Here is an 8,137-nt window from a genome sequence, read left to right as displayed (position 1 = left end):
ACAGCGCGCGGATGGGCGCTGAGTGCACAGGTACAGTCTATTCACCAATTGAAGACAAGGGCTCGTCAACGTGCTTTCCGTCTCGATCTTGCTCAGTGAGAATTGCAAAGAAGAGAGAGTTCACGACTCAACATTCTCCACGAAAACGGCACGGAAAAACACAACCTGCTCTTGAATTCGATGTTTTCACCTCTTTAAACTGACAGGATAAAGAGGATGTGTCATCCTCTCTGGGCCCATTAAGGGCGTTATTACGCTCCAGAGGGAACCTCACACCAAGGGGAAAAGTGTCACTGAAATGAACTGACCAGGAGTGGTGTGTGAGTCAGTGTAAACAGTGAGCAGTAAAGGGTGACCCATTAGCACCAACTCTGAACTTTGTACCACCAGGTCTACACTCACTTCCTGCCTCATGCCTCGCGGTCGGCATTGTCTTTCACTTTTATTACACTCCCTCGCTGCCGTTCTCAACCTATTTCCGACCGATAGCAGGTGTCCGTTTAGGACCTGCCCCTTTTTGAAACGGATTCCTGTGAGATCGGCGTCACTCGATGGGGTAGGCTTTTGCCCGAAACGTCGATTTCGCTGCTCCTTGGATGCCTGCCTGAACTGTTGTGCTCTTCCAGCGCCACTCATCCAGGGTAGGATTTACTACCCATCCCTGATTACCCGACAGATCAGGGGGATGAGTTACTTTCCTGAACCCTTGAACTCCTCAGCACGGAGCTCCAGCCATGAGGCTGCTAGGGAAGGAGTTCCAGGACTTTGATCCAGCGCTAGCGAAGCTACAACGAGATCTTTACAACTCAGAAAGCTGAGATGATAGGAGGGGGATTCGCGGAGCTAGTTTACCGGTGTATCTGCTGCCTTTGCCCTTCTAGATGAATGCAAACAATCACTGGGCTGACTCTGGCAGGATCAGCGGGTGTATTCTGTGCGTAACTAGGAATTCGTTTTCAATCGGATAATTCACAATTAGAGAAATAAATCTTCATTACCAGACTGGGAGCTGTATCCAGGTCTGGACGATGCAAAGTCGGATTCCTAAACAGGGATCCCGCCCTGTGACGCTGACAGGAAACCTTGCCAACTGACTTGTACACATGCTGGTGACTGTCCTTCCCTCCATATCCACCTTCAGCAGCAATGTTTTCTCTTTTCCTCCTTCAGCAGAAAAAGAAAAGACAACTGCACTCCAACTCTAGGAGAAGGAGGATCTATTTTCCGTTGGCGTAAAATGAATGAACGGTGACGGCAGAGAATGAGGGTGATGATCAGCTCGTGGAGTGTGTGCGCGCGCGCGTTTGCCACAGCATTCCCTGGTAAGTCAGCAGTGTCTCCACCTCACGTCGTTATTCCCACCAAACTGGGAATGAAGGTGGGAGAATAAAAGCGAATGAGAAGCAGGAGCGCGTGTGGAACAGCGGCATGAAATTGCAGGTAGAACGAAGAGTGACACTACTGCTGGAACGAGATGCAGGATCGCCAAAACACAACAGGCTGCAACAGAACGTTGAGCTGTCTGACCAGCAACACAACTCTGGTAAGAAGATGCAAGTGCGCACTTTTGACACAGCAAGCAGGCACCACTGGGATTCGAACCCAGGACCTCCTGTTTACTCGGCAGACGCTTCAACCATCTAAGCCAGGGCGGCACAACGCGGGGTTGCGCGCTGAGTGCACAGGTACAGTTCATTCACCACTTGAAGACAAGGGCTCGTCAACGTGCTTTCCGTCTCGATCTTGCTCAGTGAGAATTGCAAAGAAGAGAGAGTTCACGACTCAACATTCTCCACGCAAACGGCACGGAAAAACACAACCTGCTCTTGAATTCGATGTTTTCACCTCTTTAAACTGACAGGATAAAGAGGATGTGTCATCCTCTCTGGGCCCATTAAGGGCGTTATTACGCTCCAGAGGGAACCTCACACCAAGGGGAAAAGTGTCACTGAAATGAACTGACCAGGAGTGGTGTGTGAGTCAGTGTAAACAGTGAGCAGTAAAGGGTGACCCATTAGCACCAACTCTGAGCTTTGTACCACCAGCTCTACACTCACTTCCTGCCTCATGCCTCGCGGTCGGCATTGTCTTTCACTTTTATTACACTCCCTCGCTGCCGTTCTCAACCTATTTCCGACCGATAGCAGGTGTCCGTTTAGGACCTGCCCCTTTTTGAAACGGATTCCTGTGAGATCGGCGTCACTCGATGGGGTAGGCTTTTGCCCGAAACGTCGATTTCGCTGCTCCTTGGATGCCTGCCTGAACTGTTGTGCTCTTCCAGCGCCACTCATCCAGGGTAGGATTTACTGCCCATCCCTGATTACCCGACAGATCAGGGGGATGAGTTACTTTCCTGAACCCTTGAACTCCTCAGCACGGAGCTCCAGCCATGAGGCTGCTAGGGAAGGAGTTCCAGGACTTTGATCCAGCGCTAGCGAAGCTACAACGAGATCTTTACAACTCAGAAAGCTGAGATGATAGGAGGGGGATTCGCGGAGCTAGTTTACCGGTGTATCTGCTGCCTTTGCCCTTCTAGATGAATGCAAACAATCACTGGGCTGACTCTGGCAGGATCAGCGGGTGTATTCTGTGCGTAACTAGGAATTCGTTTTCAATCGGATAATTCACAATTAGAGAAATAAATCTTCATTACCAGACTGGGAGCTGTATCCAGGTCTGGACGATGCAAAGTCGGATTCCTAAACAGGGATCCCGCCCTGTGACGCTGACAGGAAACCTTGCCAACTGACTTGTACACACGCTGGTGACTGTCCTTCACTCCATATCCACCTTCAGCAGCAATGTTTTCTCTTTTCCTCCTTCAGCAGAAAAAGAAAAGACAACTGCACTCCAACTCTAGGAGAAGGAGGATCTATTTTCCATTGGCGTAAAATGAATGAACCGTGACGGCAGAGAATGAGGGTGATGATCAGCTCGTGGAGTGTGTGCGCGCGTTTGCCACAGCATTCCCTGGTAAGTCAGCAGTGTCTCCACCTCACGTCGTTATTCCCACCAAACTGGGAATGAAGGTGGGTGAATAAAAGCGAAGGAGAAGCAGGAGCGCGTGTGGAACAGCGGCACGAAATTCCAGGTAGAACGAAGAGTGACACTACTGCTGGAACGAGATGCAGGATCGCCAAATCATAACAGGCTGCAACAGAACGTTGAGCTGTCTGACCAGCAACACAACTCTGGTAAGAAGATGCAAGTGTGCACGTTTGACACAGCAAGCAGGCACCACTGGGATTCAAACCCAGGATCTCCGGTTTACTAATCAGGCGCTTTAACCATCCATGCCATGACACCACAGCGCACGGTTGGGCGCTGAGTGCACAGGTACAGTTCATTCACCACTTGAAGACAAGGGCTCGTCAACGTGCTTTCCGTCTCGATCTTGCTCAGTGAGAATTGCAAAGAAGAGAGAGTTCACGACTCAACATTCTCCACGCAAACGGCACGGAAAAACACAACCTGCTCTTGAATTCGATGTTTTCACCTCTTTAAACTGACAGGATAAAGAGGATGTGTCATCCTCTCTGGGCCCATTAAGGGCGTTATTACGCTCCAGACGGAACCTCACACCAAGGGGAAAAGTGTCACTGAAATGAACTGACCAGGAGTGGTGTGTGAGTCAGTGTAAACAGTGAGCAGTAAAGGGTGACCCATTAGCACCAACTCTGAGCTTTGTACCACCAGCTCTACACTCACTTCCTGCCTCATGCCTTCGCGGTCGGCATTGTCTTTCACTTTTATTACACTCCCTCGCTGCCGTTCTCAACCTATTTCCGACCGATAGCAGGTGTCCGTTTAGGACCTGCCCCTTTTTGAAACGGATTCCTGGGAGATCGGCGTCACTCGATGGGGTAGGCTTTTGCCCGAAACGTCGATTTCGCTGCTCCTAGGATGGCTGCCTGAACTGTTGTGCTCTTCCAGCGCCACTCATCCAGGGTAGGATTTACTGCCCATCCCTGATTACCCGACAGATCAGGGGGATGAGTTACTTTCCTGAACCCTTGAACTCCTCAGCACGGAGCTCCAGCCATGAGGCTGCTAGGGAAGGGGTTCCAGGACTTTGATCCAGCGCTAGCGAAGCTACAACGAGATCTTTACAACTCAGAAAGCTGAGATGATCGGAGGGGGATTCGCGGAGCTAGTTTACCGGTGTATCTGCTGCCTTTGCCCTTCTAGATGAATGCAAACAATCACTGGGCTGACTCTGGCAGGATCAGCGGGTGTATTCTGTGCGTAACTAGGAATTCGTTTTCAATCGGATAATTCACAATTAGAGAAATAAATCTTCATTACCAGACTGGGAGCTGTATCCAGGTCTGGACGATGCAAAGTCGGATTCCTAAACAGGGATCCCGCCCTGTGACGCTGACAGGAAACCTTGCCAACTGACTTGTACACACGCTGGTGACTGTCCTTCACTCCATATCCACCTTCAGCAGCAATGTTTTCTCTTTTCCTCCTTCAGCAGAAAAAGAAAAGACAACTGCACTCCAACTCTAGGAGAAGGAGGATCTATTTTCCGTTGGCGTAAAATGAATGAACGGTGACGGCAGAGAATGAGGGTGATGATCAGCTCGTGGAGTGTGTGCGCGCGCGCGTTTGCCACAGCATTCCCTGGTAAGTCAGCAGTGTCTCCACCTCACGTCGTTATTCCCACCAAACTGGGAATGAAGGTGGGAGAATAAAAGCGAATGAGAAGCAGGAGCGCTTGTGGAAGAGTGACACCACTGCTGGAACGAGATGCAGGATCGCCAAATCATAACAGGCTGCAACAGAACGTTGAGCTGTCTGACCAGCAACACAACTCTGGTAAGAAGACGCAAGTGCGCACTTTTGACACAGCAAGCAGGCACCACTGGGATTCGAACCCAGCATCTCCTGTTTACTAGACAGGCGCTTTAACCATCTAAGCCATGGTGCGACAGCACGCGGTGGGGCGCTGAGTGCACCGGTACAGTTCATTCACCACTTGAAGACAAGGGCTCATCAACGTGCTTTCCGTCTCGATCTTGCTCAGTGAGAATTGCAAAGAAGAGAGACTTCACGACTCAACATTCTCCACGCAAACGGCACGGAAAAACACAACCTGCTCTTGAATTCGATGTTTTCACCTCTTTAAACTGACAGGATAAAGAGGATGTGTCATCCTCTCTGGGCCCATTAAGGGCGTTATTACGCTCCAGAGGGAACCTCACACCAAGGGGAAAAGTGTCACTGAAATGAACTGACCAGGAGTGGTGTGTGAGTCAGTGTAAACAGTGAGCAGTAAAGGCTGACCCATTAGCACCAACTCTGAGCTTTGTACCACCAGCTCTACACTCACTTCCTGCCTCATGCCTCGCGGTCGGCATTGTCTTTCACTTTTATTACACTCCCTCGCTGCCGTTCTCAACCTATTTCCGACCGATAGCAGGTGTCCGTTTAGGACCTGCCCCTTTTTGAAACGGATTCCTGGGAGATCGGCGTCACTCGATGGGGTAGGCTTTTGCCCGAAACGTCGATTTCGCTGCTCCTTGGATGCCTGCCTGAACTGTTGTGCTCTTCCAGCGCCACTCATCCAGGGTAGGATTTACTGCCCATCCCTGATTACCCGACAGATCAGGGGGATGAGTTACTTTCCTGAACCCTTGAACTCCTCAGCACGGAGCTCCAGCCATGAGGCTGCTAGGGAAGGGGTTCCAGGACTTTGATCCAGCGCTAGCGAAGCTACAACGAGATCTTTACAACTCAGAAAGCTGAGATGATCGGAGGGGGATTCGCGGAACTAGTTTACCGGTGTATCTGCTGCCTTTGCCCTTCTAGATGAATGCAAACAATCACTGGGCTGACTCTGGCAGGATCAGCGGGTGTATTCTGTGCGTAACTAGGAATTCGTTTTCAATCGGATAATTCACAATTAGAGAAATAAATCTTCATTACCAGACTGGGAGCTGTATCCAGGTCTGGACGATGCAAAGTCGGATTCCTAAACAGGGATCCCGCCCTGTGACGCTGACAGGAAACCTTGCCAACTGACTTGTACACACGCTGGTGACTGTCCTTCACTCCATATCCACCTTCAGCAGCAATGTTTTCTCTTTTCCTCCTTCAGCAGAAAAAGAAAAGACAACTGCACTCCAACTCTAGGAGAAGGAGGATCTATTTTCCATTGGCGTAAAATGAATGAACCGTGACGGCAGAGAATGAGGGTGATGATCAGCTCGTGGAGTGTGTGCGCGCGTTTGCCACAGCATTCCCTGGTAAGTCAGCAGTGTCTCCACCTCACGTCGTTATTCCCACCAAACTGGGAATGAAGGTGGGTGAATAAAAGCGAATGAGAAGCAGGAGCGCGTGTGGAACAGCGGCACGAAATTCCAGGTAGAACGAAGAGTGACACTACTGCTGGAACGAGATGCAGGATCGCCAAATCATAACAGGCTGCAACAGAACGTTGAGCTGTCTGACCAGCAACACAACTCTGGTAAGAAGATGCAAGTGTGCACGTTTGACACAGCAAGCAGGCACCACTGGGATTCAAACCCAGGATCTCCGGTTTACTAATCAGGCGCTTTAACCATCCATGCCATGACACCACAGCGCACGGTTGGGCGCTGAGTGCACAGGTACAGTTCATTCACCACTTGAAGACAAGGGCTCGTCAACGTGCTTTCCGTCTCGATCTTGCTCAGTGAGAATTGCAAAGAAGAGAGAGTTCACGACTCAACATTCTCCACGCAAACGGCACGGAAAAACACAACCTGCTCTTGAATTCGATGTTTTCACCTCTTTAAACTGACAGGATAAAGAGGATGTGTCATCCTCTCTGGGCCCATTAAGGGCGTTATTACGCTCCAGACGGAACCTCACACCAAGGGGAAAAGTGTCACTGAAATGAACTGACCAGGAGTGGTGTGTGAGTCAGTGTAAACAGTGAGCAGTAAAGGGTGACCCATTAGCACCAACTCTGAGCTTTGTACCACCAGCTCTACACTCACTTCCTGCCTCATGCCTTCGCGGTCGGCATTGTCTTTCACTTTTATTACACTCCCTCGCTGCCGTTCTCAACCTATTTCCGACCGATAGCAGGTGTCCGTTTAGGACCTGCCCCTTTTTGAAACGGATTCCTGGGAGATCGGCGTCACTCGATGGGGTAGGCTTTTGCCCGAAACGTCGATTTCGCTGCTCCTAGGATGGCTGCCTGAACTGTTGTGCTCTTCCAGCGCCACTCATCCAGGGTAGGATTTACTGCCCATCCCTGATTACCCGACAGATCAGGGGGATGAGTTACTTTCCTGAACCCTTGAACTCCTCAGCACGGAGCTCCAGCCATGAGGCTGCTAGGGAAGGGGTTCCAGGACTTTGATCCAGCGCTAGCGAAGCTACAACGAGATCTTTACAACTCAGAAAGCTGAGATGATCGGAGGGGGATTCGCGGAGCTAGTTTACCGGTGTATCTGCTGCCTTTGCCCTTCTAGATGAATGCAAACAATCACTGGGCTGACTCTGGCAGGATCAGCGGGTGTATTCTGTGCGTAACTAGGAATTCGTTTTCAATCGGATAATTCACAATTAGAGAAATAAATCTTCATTACCAGACTGGGAGCTGTATCCAGGTCTGGACGATGCAAAGTCGGATTCCTAAACAGGGATCCCGCCCTGTGACGCTGACAGGAAACCTTGCCAACTGACTTGTACACACGCTGGTGACTGTCCTTCACTCCATATCCACCTTCAGCAGCAATGTTTTCTCTTTTCCTCCTTCAGCAGAAAAAGAAAAGACAACTGCACTCCAACTCTAGGAGAAGGAGGATCTATTTTCCGTTGGCGTAAAATGAATGAACGGTGACGGCAGAGAATGAGGGTGATGATCAGCTCGTGGAGTGTGTGCGCGCGCGCGTTTGCCACAGCATTCCCTGGTAAGTCAGCAGTGTCTCCACCTCACGTCGTTATTCCCACCAAACTGGGAATGAAGGTGGGAGAATAAAAGCGAATGAGAAGCAGGAGCGCTTGTGGAAGAGTGACACCACTGCTGGAACGAGATGCAGGATCGCCAAATCATAACAGGCTGCAACAGAACGTTGAGCTGTCTGACCAGCAACACAACTCTGGTAAGAAGACGCAAGTGCGCACTTTTGACACAGCAAGC

At 50.4% G+C, this 8,137-nt stretch overlaps 1 non-coding gene across 1 annotated transcript; it reads right to left on the bottom strand.

Annotated features, from left to right (window-relative positions):
- Window positions 1-4,859: 4,859 nt before the first annotated feature.
- On the bottom strand, window positions 4,860-4,933 carry trnat-agu (transfer RNA threonine (anticodon AGU)). The gene has a single exon. It is a non-coding gene; the product is annotated as a tRNA-Thr (tRNA).
- Between the last annotated feature and the right edge of the window lie 3,204 nt (window positions 4,934-8,137).

The sequence above is a fragment of the Chiloscyllium punctatum genome, chromosome 45 (assembly GCF_047496795.1).
Source record: "Chiloscyllium punctatum isolate Juve2018m chromosome 45, sChiPun1.3, whole genome shotgun sequence".
In the NCBI taxonomy this organism is placed as follows: domain Eukaryota; kingdom Metazoa; phylum Chordata; class Chondrichthyes; order Orectolobiformes; family Hemiscylliidae; genus Chiloscyllium; species Chiloscyllium punctatum.
The sequence above is the reverse complement of the archived record's forward strand: the minus strand, read 5'-3'. Positions and strand labels throughout refer to the sequence as shown.